At 40.6% G+C, this 17292-nt stretch overlaps 1 protein-coding gene across 1 annotated transcript in view; it reads right to left on the reverse strand.

Moving 5' to 3' along the window:
- Positions 1-1118, reverse strand: part of cdh11 (cadherin 11, type 2, OB-cadherin (osteoblast)) — an 85264-nt gene extending 84146 nt beyond the window's left edge. The window contains exon 1 of the mRNA XM_041946832.1: positions 643-1118. The gene's annotated coding sequence lies outside the window, so the exon portion shown is untranslated. The remainder of the gene's footprint in view (positions 1-642) is intronic.
- Between the last annotated feature and the right edge of the window lie 16174 nt (positions 1119-17292).

Raw genomic sequence — 17292 nt, forward strand, 5'->3', positions numbered from 1 at the left:
GAGACGGCGAAAGAGAGCCTTCACCGAGATGAGCCACTATACGTGGCCACACGCGCGCACGCACACACAGGCACACACGCACACATTGCCGGACGCGCGCGCGCGCACACACACACACACCAAACGAGCGCAAATTTGCAGACACACGCTGCGCTGGAAATGTGAAAAAATGGTCTGTTTTGAGAAAATCCCAACCGTCATCCAGTGGCCCCGAGGAGCGAAGAAAGTCTGCACTGTTCCATCCAGCAGCACAACTAATACACGCAAGTCTTCAGAGATATTTATTCTCCCATCGCTAATGCGCAACGGCTCTCTGGGGTTTTCTCAGCTTATCCCTCATTTGCTCAAACACAACGAAGTCCGACTTCCTCTCACAGTGACCCTTTCAATATGTATATGCAGTATTCATGTGGCAACCCCTGCGTCTGAATTCACCCACAGTCGAACCAGAATCTCCCCAGCATCCCGGGAGCCGAAACATTACGCTTCGTTCTCCCTCGCCTGTTTTACGCTTTATAAAGCCCCTGCGGAGGGAGACGCGCGGACAGTGAGGGGTAGAGAAACAGTCTGAGGGACAGAAGAGATGAATGGGACTGTGTGACAACGGCAAAATCCCAGTCCTTTAACTCGAGCGGTCCTTACCTTGAAGTGAGAGACTCCGTGCGCAGCCCGCCTCTCCAAGGAAATTCCCCCAATACATACAAGCCAGCAGAAAACGATCACTTCTCTCAACTAGTATTGCTTCTTTTATCAGATGTCCAACACATCCACTGATTGATAACCCAGTTTTTGCTGTTTGTGCGCTTGGATAAGAGGGGAGGTGAAAAAAAAACAGAGCCAAGAGGTTTCCCTCAAACCCAAAATGTTCTCTCCTATTTTTTATCCGCGGGAGCGCAGAGGATAGAAACACCAAACCAAACAAGCGGGTTCGAAGATGAATTAGAAAAAAGAGAGGGTAAAAAATGCTTGACGGAGCAGGACTGCGTCTTGATAATGTTCCGAAGTTGAACTGATGGAGAGGAGCGGTGGTGAGGATGTGGGTGTCGGGAGAGAAAAAAGCGTAATCACCGTAGCATCCCTCCCTCCTTCGGGTATCAAATCCGGCACCGTCAGCGGCGTTTATCCGTCCTCCCTCCAAGAGCCTCGGAAGCGGAGTGAGAGGAGCTGATCGGGCGCGCAGCGGCAGCAACGAGAGAGAGCGAGCGAGCAAGCGAGGCACGCACGCACGCACACACGCACGCACACACACATACAACCACACACACACACACACACACAGAGAGAAAGAGAGAGAGAGAGAGAGAGATGTCGCTGCCGATGGAGGGCGTTGGAAACTAGAGTAACCCTCTCTCTCCTCCAACTTTCTCCTCTCTCTGTGTTCTTGGGCTTGCCATAGTAATCATATAATATTTTGTTGTAAGGATGCTACTTAAATGGCCTGCCGCGGGACTGTGAGAGTAAGTGGCAGCACAGCAGCAAATGTCTCCTGCAATAAGATCTCTTGACACCCAGATCTGATGGAATATTATAGCCTGCAGTGAAAAATAAATAAATAAATAAATAAATTTCTGTGCATATTTCTGAACGTGTTTGTACAAAAGCACTTGCGCTGCGTAAGATGTCTTGTGTATAATGAGGAAGTTTTACATTATGGGTCACATTATGTCACCATCATTGTGACACTGTGCACCATTTCAGATCCAAATCCAGACTGAGAGGCTGCAGCAGAGGAAGCCCTGCAGGATGGGTAACTGAATGCAACAGTTGCTCTTTCCTAATTGGCTGAGAGCAGTATCCCACTGCTGCTGAAGCAGATTTGCAGTCTCATAGGCAGCCAATGAGAGTAGAGGAGGGGAGTGTGGAGGGAGGGGTGGCTAGGGAAGACCCGTCTTTCTGAGAGGTGATTGGCTGAATAAAAATCCCATTTGAAATATCTCCTGGCCAATGGTAGGAGGAAAAAAAAACTAAAAAAAAAAAAAAACTTAAAAAAAAAAAAATAAAGTCTCATGATTTCAGTCAGATCTAACAACTGGTTCATGAGTCTCCATCCAGAAACAGTTTTTATTTATCCATGTTATTATTTGATTTGTTGGGGCCATATACTAGAGAACTTGACTCATTCACAACCTAAACTTATCTTTAATTTAGCAGACATATAACGCTTTCATGTGACATGTGGATTGTTGTGGTAATGTGTCATTAATGCCTTACTGTCCTGCTGTCATATTGAAACACTGCAAGGCTCCAGACTAGCTTTTCCACCATTGGTACTGGTGCTACCAACCAACTCCAGACTGACTATTTTAGATGTTTGCATGTGCAGTACAAGTTTTGTTTTTTTCTGTCTTTATTGACAATGTCGTGTAACATAGCACTGTCAATGCTTGAGTCTGTCATGTCCATTCTGTTTTTTGATATATGTGATGCTTTTGAAATGACAGTCAAATGATTTCATACATCCTTGCTGATGTACCCAAAGCTAATATTAGAGCTAGCCTTCACTAACTTGGCTATTGTTAGCCGAGTCACCAAAGCCAGTCTGACAAGACCATAACATAAATGTATTGCCAGCTAACCAAATAAAACTTGTATTATTTTTGCCTTGTTTACTTTATTTGTACAACGCCATCACAGATTACATCATATGAAGTCCACGTCATGCAACTTTAATCAGGCTTACATTTGACATATTATGATTGTTGACCATAAATATTTTGAATGATTATCCGGTTGCTATCATCATGGCCTAAGTTGTTGTTGTTTGTTTGTTTGTTTGTTTTTTGGAATAGATATGACTGGCACATACATCGGGGTATTTTATTTGATTCTGATTAAACACAAAACCTTTTTTGATGAGGCAACCCTGTAGGTCTTGGTTCCTGAAAGGCTCACTGATAAAAAAAAAAAGTTTTCGTGACATATTTCAACCAAACATTGTAGTTATGTTTTTCCAGATGTTCACAGAAACATATCCATATTTCTCAAAACGAAGAGATCAGATTAAAGTAGCTGTGAGGTCCAAAAGCTGTGTTTGCCGCTGCCAGAAGACAGTTTTCTCTACAGTTAACAGTTAATGGGGTCCTCTTTGGACAAGCAGAGAACAGAAAAGGCTCCTATGATGGAAGTGTGGTGCAGATTATGGATCAGGGTCTGTTACAGTATCAATCGACATTTTTAAAATGTAAAAGTGCTCTGTATTATTAATGCTTTCAAAATCAAAATAGAAATATTATTATTATTATTATTATTATTATTATTATTATCCTATCAAAATAGGAAAATCTCCAATATTTTCTATATTTGTCTTTAAAAAGTTCAGAAAAGAGTTCAGTTATGTGTTTTGGTTAGCTTAGCAGAAAAACTGGAAACAGTTAGCCCTTTGTGTTGTCAAACCTGAACTGGAGCAGTTCCAAAGCACGATAGGCACACACTGTATGGCTGTACTTTATTTGTGTACAATTAGAAAAGGAGACAACATGGCTTCATGAGTGGCTAGCTTACACATCGGAGCTATTTACCACTGTGCTCTCGAGAAAACAACAGTATTGTTTGTTTCAGCAATGTCACAAAAAAGGCATTTTTGTTTCACGGCCATCGTGATTATGACGGGAACAAAGGAGGAAGTCAGGTGACGTTTTTATGGAGCGCCAGTGTCCATGTACAGAGGAAGTCAGGGTGAATTGGTGGATGAACTTTAACACAGTAGATTGCAGTTTGTTTCCTGTTAGCAAATAATTCTGTCAGCCAATGCTTTTCCATAACTCCAAAGACGTCATGATCATTTTAACCACACAAAGGCCTCACCTGAACAAAGTGCTCATTTTAACCCCAACAGTGGTCATTCCCGAAACAAAACCATGCCATTTTTGTGCGTAAACCTAACCAAGCCTTAACCACAGTGTTGTCACACCATAAAAATCATTCCCTTTCAAAAATTGATTTGTTTTTTAAAGGCACTGAGAAAATATGTTCTGGCAAAAAGGGCATCAAATCCGAAAGTGCCTCTGTTTTGTTCTATAAGGCATGAACGGACAGCATATTTTGTCATGTAATTTGGAGGACTTGAGATAATTCTTCATAATCAACATCTGGGCCCAGTGGCTGCCAGGAGCTTGTCAGAAGTCCTGTATACACAGTTAAGTAATTGGCTTGGCTTGGGAGCTCTTGTGTGCTGGTAATTTACAAGTTTTTAAAATAAGATAGAACTTTATTCATCCTGAGAGAAACTTGTGCAGCAGTTGCAGTGTGAAGTAAGCAGTGGAGATTGAACCTAGGGCTTCATCCATGCAAAGCTTGCCTCCTGTCCAACTGTCACTGTGGTGCAAGAGTTGTGTGCTACACAGAGAAATTTCAGGAAAATACGAATGTCTGTGTCAATTTTGAATTACTCAAAGCTCAAAACAGTCCTTTCTGCACATTTCTCTGTGTGTTTTGGGCATTAATGCCAGAGGTTTGAAAAGCTCTTGATGTATTGCTCATTTGCAAAAGGGACAGCAGGGGCTTTCATTCAGAGGGGAACAGTAGATGATAATACACATTTTCATTATGGCATTCAGCAGGCCTTTATTACTTTGGATGCAAAATGACATAATTAGATTAAGATAAAGGGCAGGTTGTCAAATGTAATTAGAGGGTATTTTTGGCCGTAATGAATGAACATGTAAACAACTGCAGCCCCTTTTCTTGCACCCAGTCTCTTCATTTCAGGGTGTCTGGGATGCAGACAGATTAAAATTAGTTTCAATAAATTACTTTGCATGTATTTAAAATTCTTTATGCAACGTCTCCTCATATCTTTGTTTTTTTTTTTTTTTTTTTAATTCTGTGCCAAAGCCTGCAAGTGCAAGGGGACAGCAAAGCAATACTAAGAACTAAAAGAGGAATTGATTTGTTTTTCCTCTTCAAAGACAGAAGAATTTCATGGTTTTTTAAAGCTTCTATTTGCACACACCCTTCTCACTGGTGCTGAGTGAGGGGAAAACTGTTCCACCAATTTTCACTCCAGAAAATGACTGGACCAGAACACATTAGGTCTTCAATTTTTAAACTTTTTTCTTGGTAAGGTTTGTGGGAGCATTTTTTGTTTTGTTGATGACCATTATTATTACTTTTTCTCATTTTACTCTTTTCCTGTGTTGTATTTTATTATTTATGATTATTGTTAATAACAATAAAGTTCTTAACATCCTATATTTTGTCAGTCGCTTGCAAAGCACTTTGATTTGCATTTGACTTGTTTAAAAGGTGCTGTTTAAAAAAAGTTTGTTGATTGATTTAAAATGTTTTATTGGCCACGGAACTAAAGAGGTAAAGGACAGAAAGTGTAAAACAACAGTAACTAAGGGGATATCGGTTTGACTGAACCACACCAGTTCACCACCTGTGAGAGGTTGGTATCACTCAGTTTAGTTGTGTTCCAAAGCTCTTGAACTTGTGTTAGGGTAGCTTGATTGAGATGAATGAACAAGCTGTTTGTTTCATACAGTAAACTTGATAGTTTCATCAGAGGTCTTGGATTGTGAGCAGTCAAGGGAGTCGATTAGTCACTGTGGTCAAGAAAGAAATACACAGTTGGCTGATTTGAGATTTCCACTGGGGAAATGTTCAGCATGCATCACAATTAGCCAGACAGATTGTTTTTCTTTTCTTTTTTGTGTGCGGTATGATATAGAATTTAATGCATAGATTCATTCCATCTGACCCAATCATGACACGTCTTGGAAAGGATGTGAGGTCATGCCTTTCTCATAATGCTCCACTGTTGCTTTGACCTGTACGTCTTTACTCTTTGCTAACTGGCTAGCTGCCGTTATGCACCACAGCGTAAAGCAATGCAGTGCATGTAGTGAGGGCTGTCAGGTCAGGGATAAACAGAAAATCAAATACAGACATGACTTGTGAGTATCATTATGTTGAAAAATGCATGCTTTGGATGCATCTGGGTCTGATTTTCGTGAATGTCCATCTGCCTATAGGCTTCCTTCAGAGAGGCACAGGCCATGGCAAGCATTGTGTTGAATAATCATATGGTTAGCAATGATAATGATATTCAGCATATTTTTTACAGTGAAAAAGAAGAGAAAACAGAGTAATGATTAAGCCGGTCACAAATTCAAACCACAACCTTTTGACCACAAGCTTGCTTCTTAAACCTTTAAACGATGTCTGTCTCTCAGAAGCCACAGCGTTTACATTAACGCACGTCACCGAGAGCATTTGAAACTAAAACACTGCACATTGGGGATAAGTACAGTAATCCTGTGTGTGGTGGCCACAAGGAGAGCCTGCAGTCTCATGTTGTAAACATTCAGCTGAGGCAGCAGTTCTGACGGTCCTAGAGTCGAAAGACGATTCTGATGTTGAACACGCTGACCCACAGACCCCAAACAGTAAGGCAATATTCACCGTGAGCTGGGCCACCCAAAGCATGCACACACACAACCATTTACAGTACATGTACGGGACACCGGGACATATTGAAAACAGCAGGAACACAAGCTAAAAATCAATTTCAACTTAAAGAAAGATTGCAAGAGCCTGCAAAATAAAAGACATGGAGAGGAAACGACAGGCAGAGAGATCTCTCTCCTCCTTACCTCTATGGTGTCGCTGCTCGGTTATACAGTATTAACACCTCTGACTACAGGCAAACAGGCAAGGCTGCATACTGCACTATTTTAGACAACTGTGTGTGTGTTTGTATGTGTGCAAGAGACAGATCAGTCGAGTAACTGAATGTGTGTCTGCTTGTGTGTGTTTGAAAGCTGATGTGTGTGTGTGTGTTGCGCTTTGTGTTTTTGCACAATTGAGTTCTAGCAAGGGTGTGTTAGTGCGTTAACGTAATAATTGTGTGTATGAGAGAGAAAGAGGCTGATTAAGTCATGACTAAGGATATTTAAGCCTCAGTTTGGCTGTTGCCATCTTCTGGGTGATTGAACTTGAGAGAAAGGAACACACACAACTCACTCAAAACATGCTCGACTGACTGTGAAACAGAGACCTGAGTGTTGTTTACACTCTGATGCTGTAAATGGTTTGATTTTTCCGCTAAATAATCTCTGTAAATGTGCTGAAACAGCTGTGTATTTGGTTTGGGGACAGCTTCAGTGTTGCTTTTGAGCTTTGCAACCTATTGAACAGGAAAAATGTTGGACGCTGATTGGAAATCAATTGATGGATTGGCTACATGTTCAGTGTTGTCACCAAGCTGAGGATTTGTCAGTCTGTCACTTAACGAGTTGAGTTGAAAAGCCTATTTGTGTTTGGGTCCTGATCAGTGTCGTTCCTCATCATGGCCTGAGAGTGCAATTTTTCAGCCTGCATAGTGGAAATGCAAAGACATGTCACCAACTGACTTTTTTCCCTTTCTTTTTTGTTCTGGCTCTAAATGACTTTTGAATAAATTGGTGTTGTTATTTTATTTGCACAAAAGCCTATGGCCATGATGAAGAAAAGATGAATGTGTAAAGCAATATCAAACTGATACAAGATTAATTTTAACTCTCTGTTTTTTGGCATCCTGCAGAATCACTTATGATGCAGCATAGATTAGTTGAAATGCATTGAAATGCACTTAACTTACCACAAACAATTAAACATTATCATGAAGCATGCATGATGATAAATGCATCAATATGTGCTTCAGTTTCCCTAACACATACAATTATAACTTATGGCACTGCATGACAGCATACTATAAATCCTTACTACACTGACTGCTGAGGTGTGTATAGGTGAGCGAAGGTAGTCAAAATATATTATTAGCTCCATCAGTCAACCTCTAGTTTATAAAGAGCATCCACAAGACACTTAAAGTTCATTATAGGTCACGTCTGTAGTGTTCCATGACTTTTGATAGAGTGCATCAGAAAGCATTATTTGTGTTTGAGTGAAGCCATAAAGCATGATGAATGCATTGTAACTCACTATGCATGACCCCATAACACACTCTAGAAGTGGTCTTCATAGAATTCTCATTTCATCATTCAGTTGAGAAAACGTACACACAAACGCTTGACGGCATAACTGTCATTCACAAGGTCATTATTGGTTACAAAAGGCATTTGAAGTGCTTCAGAAGCACAGAGGCTTTCCTTTGGAAACTAGAAAATAGGATGTTCTTATTTGATAATTTCTTATTCAACGTCATGATAAAACATATGGCCTAAACTTTCTGATTGCAGTTCGCTAAAGATTTTCAAAAGGCACAGACAAAAATCTTTTGAATTTGTTGCCTTTTTGAAGTATAGCATCAGTATCTTGGCATTTTATTGCCATCGTGCTCTTCCACCTTGCTCACCACTCACTCGCCTACATGTGCTCTATATAAAGCTCACAGGATATAGGGTGAGAAAACTGTCTATTCTCCAGATACCATAACAGCTGTCATTTTCACATTTTGTGTTGTTGGTAAAAAACCTGATACTTTAGTGTTTTCTCATGTAAAAGGTGGCCAACTCCTGGAGGATACTCAGTCCCAGTTCATAGACTGACTTCAAATAATCTTCTACACCACTTTTTCTAAAAGACAGAAAAAAAGCTTTTATGAATTTGTCCTAAACCATCATCGTTTAAACAGTCTGATCCAGATCCGATCTTCTTTGATTTTACACTGCAGATAGAAACAAACTTTCAAATGACATTTTCAGGGTAATATACTGGGTTCCAGCTTTCTGCCTTTGATGTGGAATCCAGCCAATTCATTAAAAAGAAAAAACACACACATATATCTCTGTCTTCATTCTCATGTTTTGGTTCTGTGTGGTGAGGCTGCCTGAGTGATTACACAGGGATTATGGACTGGGCTTTTAAGGGCACGGTTGTTTGTTTTAGCTTGAGCCTGAAGGATACCAGGGGCTTTCAGGGGATAAAAACGAGTGGGGCACATGTTTTGTTTCATTCCTTTAACCTGTGTCTTAAGTTTCCTTCTTTTCTTTCTTTCCTTCCTTCTATGCCTTATTTCACATTTTACCACACTTATTATTTCTGAGTATTAACCCTCTCTGCTGTCATTTCCCTGCCCCACCCCCCCACCCCCCACTGAGTTCATTTAATAGAGGGTTGCAGTGACCAATCAGTGGCCTGGGATTATCACACAGTCTGCAGTAATTGAATTTTGGCTGTCGGCACGGTAACTGAGCTGGGGAAATTGAGGGAGCTGGGACTGACTTAGAGGGACAGAGAATGAGAGAGGGATGGAGTTTCATTTGGAGATAGACAGAGAGACGCAGGAGGAGGGATAAAATAGGGAATGCTACAAAAAATTGAGACGTGAAGGCAGGAAGCAGTGACAGAGAGAAGGAGAGGAGAAAAGAGATCCATCATTATTCAGTACCTGTTTATGCCTATTCAGGTTCATCGCGAGGCCGGACCCTATCCTGAGAAAAGAAATGGTCTAAGCAAATACAAACAAGGCTGGAGGGATGGAAATGAAGCTTTCGTCTTCAGGGATAGTGAGAGGGAAAGCAAATCAGAGTGACACAGAGAGAGAGAGTGGATTGAGAGAATTAGTGAGGCAAAGGGGCAAAGACAGAATTAAAGAGAGAGATCTAGAGATGTGGCGAGAGAGAGCGAGAACAGAGAGCAGCCTTGTGTATGAGTTAGCAGTGAGGAGCAGAGCTGCATAGCAATCACTTGTTTGCTATGCTTTAATCAGCCAGATAATGCTAAACATTAGCTGGCCTCCTACACTCTCGACTCATTTAATCAGAGCCCTAACTCTGTGCATTAGCCTCCTTTTTATATAGTATCGGTGTCTGCAGCAGTGCAAGGGCAGTAGAAAGTAGGCTTTCAATGGATATGTCTGAGAAAGAATGCAAGGGGAGCCAGACAGAGAGAAGAGAGACGTTTGACTTTTACCCTCGTTCATTAAAACATGTCCACCAACAGAAAAGAGGGAAGAATAAGTTAAGAGAAAGGACAGGCGACCTGTTTTGGTTTACTGGAGATGCAGTAAACACAGGGGGGCCGGGGAGTGGTGGGGACTTTCAAGCAAAAAACTAAATGAAAAGAGGGAAGATGTCACAATAGTGGCCAGACATAATACACACCAGTGCTAATGAAATGCTTGTTAAATTTTATTTATAATGCAAATTTAAAAAGTTGAAAGGTGCAGCATAAAAGGACAGCATGAGAATACTAAAATATAGAAGAAAAACACAGTCTACAGAAATTAACATATACACATTCGAGGACAGAAAATTATGATAAAGATTTTAATTATGGTCTCAGAAGCCATTTAATTAACATTACATCATTCAGCCCAACATGTCTGTGTTAGATTTTATTTTGTCTTAATGGATGATTATGGCTGCTTTAACATAATTTTAAGCTGAAAGGTTATGTTAGCCAGCATACAGTTAGCACAAGTTAACCAAATTTGTTAGTTTAACAAACTGGGTCTTAATTGCTAAAAGCAGAACTTCCATTTATGATTTCACCAGTATGTTAAATTTCTTTCCCCTGAAAAGAGGCAGAAAAAAACGTCACTGGTGCTGACTGAGAGAAACGCTCCAACAACACCTGTTTGGAACATTCCACAGGTAAACAGGTTGATTGGTAACAGGTGATTGTATCATGATTGGGTTTGGCGATTGGTAAAAACGCTGTCGGTAAACACAGGTTGCAAATAGCATCCTGTTTTTATTTAGGATTTACGTGACATCCCAAGTTTTTTTGGGGGGGATTTGGAGTTATGTTAAAAGAAACATGCAAATAAATGAATAATACGTGCTCAGGTAGAAGGAGGCTGTGCAAGTGGAGAATTTCTGAAAGCAGGCAGAAGTGCAGCAACGAGGATGCAGAGTTCAGTGTTGGCATGAATGTGCATCAAATGTTGGTCAGGAGTGTCATATGCGACTTTACAATCCACCCAAGATCCATGTTTTTCGAATCAATTTAAGGTCTTCTAATTATAATTAAGCATAGTTCAGAACCTGTATCAGTATAAATTGAAGCCCAATCAAAACCTGCTTCAGGTCAGACCAGGTAGTCTGGTTTTCAGGCGGTTGGTCCTGCACAGGAACCTATACAGTGCTTTGCATCTACACTGGTGTTACCACTGTGTGTACTTGTCTCTGGCTCTTCCTTGTTGTATTGCTCCACCCTTCACATCTCGATCTCTTCTCTATCTGTTTCTCCTCTTCTTCTTATCTCTGATAGCACATCATAGCTCTTTAGACAGTGTTGGTAACTAGGCCAATATTTTCTGATTCAAACAGCGGGAAGCAGCCCTCCAATTTACATGTGTATCATAAAATGTGCACAAATACGCACAGATCAAAGCATTTTACAATGGCAACACTTCCAACGTTTACCACAAGTAGCACTTCAGATGCCTGTATGCTCAAAATGACACAATGCTATGTATGAAGAAGTGATATTTCTTGCAGGGATGTCAAAATTTCCTGACCAGAATTCAGCTTTCTTACAACTTGAAGCTGACACCTGAGGGAGAGAGGAGACATGCACATAATAAACAGCCTCCAAACACACAGACAGAAGCACGCACAGTGGGCAAAGCACACCACATCACACAAAATTCCATTCTCACACACTCACCAGACATTGGAGATTAAGCTTCTGACAAAATATTGACTATTGGATTTCACAGAATAAGTATCATTCTGTACATAGCAACTTTCTTTCTCTTTTTCTTCATCTCTTTCTCTCCTTTCCCTTATACTATCCTTCTCTCAGTCGAGCTCTCCCCCCCTCACATACACAGACACAGCATGCCCTTTCCCACTTTCTACCTCAATTCATTCCAATTAGAAAATATTGACAGGGGCGTGCTGCTACGCACTGCAGCTAAAGAATGGGTCGGTGGCATTTTTAGAAGTCCCTGCAAAAGATCCCTAACCATGATGATTTCCCCCCCCCCCTCTTACCGAAACCACACTTTCCTTCCATGCATCCAAAATGTTTTCATGCTGTTGTGCTGGAGAAATTGGCAGCTGTGGCCTGTTTGCATTGGGTAGTCACAGTCAATGGGGAACCAAACTATTTCACTCTTTAAACCACATGCAAGCTGTTTAGTTTTCACTCCTCGGTTTTTCTTCAATTGTTCCATTACTTGAACAAAGGTTAACTTATTTAAAGGATGCAGACTTTCTGCAGGAGACCGGCATTTTGCTCGTGCAAGTCAATGGGGATCCAAAAACATTTCACTTAACTAGATGTAAATTTTTTCCAAATTGATCGCGTCACAGTGACCAACTCCAAATTCCCGCTGAAGTGCTAATTCCTGCTGATACTTCTCATGTCCTTGGAAACAAACTTTTGCCAGTGGCTTGAATTCAACATGAATGCCAATCGTCCAACACATTTTACTCACTTTAACATAACATTTAGAAATGTGTGTTGGATGTATTTGAAAACATGTGGCGAGGCCTTCTTTTCATTTTGTGTACAAAAACAAACAAACAAAAAACAACTGGTGTGGATAAGTTGGCATATTGAAAAAGAGATGTGATAAAAGCTGACAAATATATTTTCTGAACAGACCTTCATGTTGTGATACCAGCTTCTTTTTTTCTTCTACTGCAGACAAAGCATTCATGTCATGCTGCCACTAATCATTACAGGCCTCCACGACACAAGAAAGCCTGATTTGATTCCAGACGGGGGCTTTTGCTACATGCCCCCCTCCTCTAACCACCATCACCGTACCCGGGGATAAAAACACCACAGGGGTACATATGGTTCATTAATCAAAAAAAACCACAAATGCCATCTTAGGTGGGAAGCAACAATAAACTGCCATGATGTATCAGAGTTACTTGTGCTCCGTTGATGATGTAAGTCAGTTGATGGAAGCACTGATTATTTTTCTATTCAGCTTGAATTTCAGAGATCACCTCACAATATGTGCAATATTTTAATGGAAACATAACTTGTGATTTTGCACAACAGCTTTTAGGGAATCACTGCAGCACACTGTTTGAGCCAAAACAATGCTATGCTTACTTAGCTTGCTCGACTCCAGCTGATGGTAAGCAAATTTGCTTTTCAGGCATTCAGCTGACGCTGTAGATCACTTCGGATAAGTGCAAGTCAGTATTTATGAATCCCACCATCACAAATAGCCTTGAGACAAAGAGGTTCATGCTAAGACCTAGACACGTTTCCACTCTAGTAAGATGTTTTGCCTTCATCAATAAATAACAAGCAGCTAAATTCAAACTTCACAGCAATTGCCAACAGTGTTGAGCCAGCTTAGAAATCCAGCTGAGCCGCCTTTCAGCTGTCACACACCTACGGGTTTGTAGCTCTCAATCAATCAGTTTGAAGGTGAAAGGTGTGTTTTGGTTGTCAGTGTGGGGTACACCATTTTGTTTATCTTGAGATTTCAGATCCCTTCTAAAAACAGCACAGGTAATTAAAGATCGAACCCATTTTTCATCTGTAAACACTTGAATAGGCACCCATGTGTTATTATTTGTGTCATGTTGGGGATTTAATCGTAGTTAGACTCAAGCTAGTGCTGTTATTTTTGGAAAGATAAATTACAGTAAAAGTCCAATATATTTTTCCTCAAATTACTGAGGTCTATATGAAATAAAAAGTAGATAAATTAGCAAGATTTTTGTGAATGTTTATCTCACATGATAAATTGCTCTTTTCTCTGCACTTTCTTCTTTGGATGTGGAAGAATTTCCCTTTAAACACACAGGATGTAATTTCTGCCACTGCGGGTCTCTCAATGTAAACAATGAAAACAGAAGACGTTGTTTGATGATGTAATGAAGTAGCGTGGGATCACAACCACCAGTGCACGTGAAAATCTATCTGACATTATTCAGACAGAAATGTTACGGGTGACGTAATGTATTAAAGTTTTATTCACATTATATTTAGTCATGCACACTCTCTGAGGTATCATCTGGTATTTCCCGCATCGCCACTGGAGGCGACCAAATGAAACGCGGCTTTACCTTATGTTAAGTTACATACTGTCTGGGTTTGAACATTGTTGGAAACATTTGGGATGATGTAACTCAGCAAAATATGGAGCACAGGTCCAGTTGTTTCTTGACATTTTAATGAGAAATGTTGCATATTATGTGTTTAAATAAGGTTTGGTCAGGTTTTCCACAAGGCTGGCAATCGTGTGAAGGCCCCCTGCGTTTTCCTGGTGTGTGTGTGTTTTACTGTATGCTGCCGGCTAATCTGTGAAAACCACTTCTGTTTTCTTTAGCCGTAGCCCCCTGCTGATACACACACACACACACACACACACACACACTCTCCTGTGTTTTTTTTCTGCATCTTGTCTCTCAGCAGGACTCCTCACTCTGTCCATCTCCTGTCATTATCTTATCCCTCACTGATGACTGAGTGGAGAGTGTCTGTGTGTGTGTGTGAGTGCATGTGTGTGTGAGTGTGTGTGTGTGTGTGTGTGTGTGTGTGAGAGAGAGAGAGAGAGAGAGAGAGATAGAGATAAAGAAAATGAATGACTAAACACAGACTCTGTGTTCCCTCTCCCTATTTATGTCCATCAGAGCTGCTACACTTTACTCCATCTGCTTCTCTGTTTGCATGGTCTTCTTTACACACTTAACACTTAGTTTTTAGTACATTGAAGCCTTTTCTTCTCTACAGCGCTGTTTATTTTCCAGTCACAATTCTCTGCCCTCTGGGCTGCCCAGTACATCCACAGCCTTCTCCTGCTGGCTACTAAGCAACTGCCTTGCTCAAATTGCCTTCCTCAAAGATACTTAAATGGCAATTATTCACTTTCCCCACCCACATTTTCCCAACCTGGCAAGAGAGTCTAATATTTATGGCCAAGCAGACTCAACTTTTGCTCCTGCTAAAAGTGAAAAATAAGGGAACTCATGCAACAAAGAAGATGAATTGCTTATTGCTTTCAACCCTGTTTGTTAGTGCCAACCCCGAACTTCTGTTTCTTGTTTCACATCTGCAGCTTCAGTTTGAAAACAGTGCTGCATTGGTTTGACATCAATTAGTTGTTTATGTTTATGTTTAAAATACCTGTAAATGTCATGGTTTGGTAGGAAGTTCAGCAGGCGCAATGGGCTTTTCTCCATAACATTAAACAATTGAATAAATGTTAACTATTTTTGATTGATATGTAACACTCAAAAACCTTGATTTGATCAGACAGCCCCCAGCCATACTCCAATCAATGTCAACTGAGTTTCAGCAACTTTAAACCGGTGATACATAGTAAAATAGAAAACAAGAACTCATGTTAAATAACCAAAACTGCTTTAAATTTGGTAGAAAATGCTGTGTTTTTGTAGGATCCCATCACTCAGCCTGGTCAAGCCTCTCAGTGTCATTCTGAGCCTTGATCACATGCATTTCAGTTACAGTCTTGCAGCAGGGGATGCCAGGCCACTTTCAGATCCGTGCTTTGTACAACACAAGTTTGGTCATGCAGGCAACTAGAGAGAAAGCATAATTCATGAAAGCCTGTTCATCTGCTCACTTTATTTTCATTGCTGTTCCCGCATCATGAGCTCTGATTACGATTGCTTGCACAGCGTGGCTCACGGTGGGTCTCCAAACCACTTACAGCATGTCTTGGGTAGAAGTGAGAGGAAGTGAGATCAGATGTTCTCAACATAGTCGTTCATCAGCAGCAGGGAATAACTGCACAGTGAAAAAAAAAGAAGAAAAAAGTAACAAAAGTGCTGGCAGCGTTACGAATCAGATCTTCTCAGGAAACCAGAAATTAAACAAATCAACTTCTCTGTTTAAATGGAGCTTTAGCGTGTGACTTGGATTTGTGTTGAGAAGATATGCTGTGCATCTACAGTTCCGAGGATGCCACATAGCAACCACACAGAAATCCTCCTGATCCAACCCCGTGGTTTTGTTTATTCTTTAATTAGAGAATTGCGACTTTATCTAGAAGCGCTTCTGTGTGGGATGCCATGGCAACAAATAATTAATGAGGTGATGAATCAGATGGACGCGCTGAGGTTCACATCCAAGAGCAACTAACAGCAAGACACCAAATTGTACTCACACACACATGCATACAGATACACAGACTTATTAAGAACAACAAACAGCAAGACATCTCAGGGTCAAAATTAACATTTGTTCAGAGGGGAGAGACGGAGGGACTGACTGAGGTATAAGAAAACTGAAAACTGCTTAAATACATCTATATTCTCTTGTTTAAAGAGTTGGAATATCACACATGTTTTTATGTGTTTGTCTTTGTACATGTGTTTGCGTGCACATTTGTTTTAAGTGCTTGTATGTGTGTTGTGACTTTAAATGATGTTTAATTTAGAGGAGGAAGTGACTCATACCCAATCACAGCTGCATCCAGGAAACGATTGTAAGATTAAGATTTTATATGCGCATATAACAGTAGTGACAGTCTGTAGTTGACAAAAAGAAGAATAAAAGTCAGCAAAAAGCAAAGAAAATGTGGAAATGGTCCCATTTGAAAAATTGGTTGTGTTTGGTTCAATCATGGATCAGGACCCACATCATATTTTGTGATTTCTTTTGGTCAGATTGTTAACAGCTACACTCAATTTCCATTGGTTGAAAATGATGAAACGTGATTTTGCTCAAAGAATCTTTAACCAAAAAGACAAAGTGTATTTACATGCAAGAAAGCATTTGAGTTCTGTCAGTTTACAGAAAAAAAATATCCACATTTATGCATGTGCCCGGCATATCGAGGGCTAAGTTACGGACAAGATGCTTCTGTTTGCACAAAGCATTGAAGTCAACTGTTTTTAGTTCCAATCAGGCAGCTCCCAGTGGGCAGCAGTTAATTGACACTTTAGATGACTCCAATGAGAGTGCAAATTAGATGAAACTGTTCAGCTGACCTCAACTTCAATGAATTTTTGAGGGTCAGTACATTCGAACTGACGGCATTGTGTTAGCAGCTTTGAAGAATCTATGAGATCCCTCGTGGATTAATGGTTGGAATTCGTCTTCAGGTGATCAGTAATCTATTATGGATTTGATTTTAATAACAGAGTCTCAACCATGTGCATATTGTTTCAGCTCACTTCAGTGGATTTGTGCATTCCCTTTGGGTGACAATTAGCTCACAGCAAGCGCTTGTATTCCAGGCTCAAGGGACAATTAGCGAGCAGAGAGTTAGCGATTTGTCATATTTGTAACACAATAGAACAACACAACCACCCACTGTGGAATTGGTTGAGTTATGAAGCTGCCATGTAGATCCTCAGAAGCAGGCACACACCCTCTCTCTGTCTCTGACACCCACCCACCCACACACATAAGAATATAAATAAAAATGGCCAAGTTGGGTACATGGGCCTGTTATGG

Source organism: Chelmon rostratus, chromosome 11, assembly GCF_017976325.1.
Source record: "Chelmon rostratus isolate fCheRos1 chromosome 11, fCheRos1.pri, whole genome shotgun sequence".
Classification (NCBI taxonomy): domain Eukaryota; kingdom Metazoa; phylum Chordata; class Actinopteri; order Chaetodontiformes; family Chaetodontidae; genus Chelmon; species Chelmon rostratus.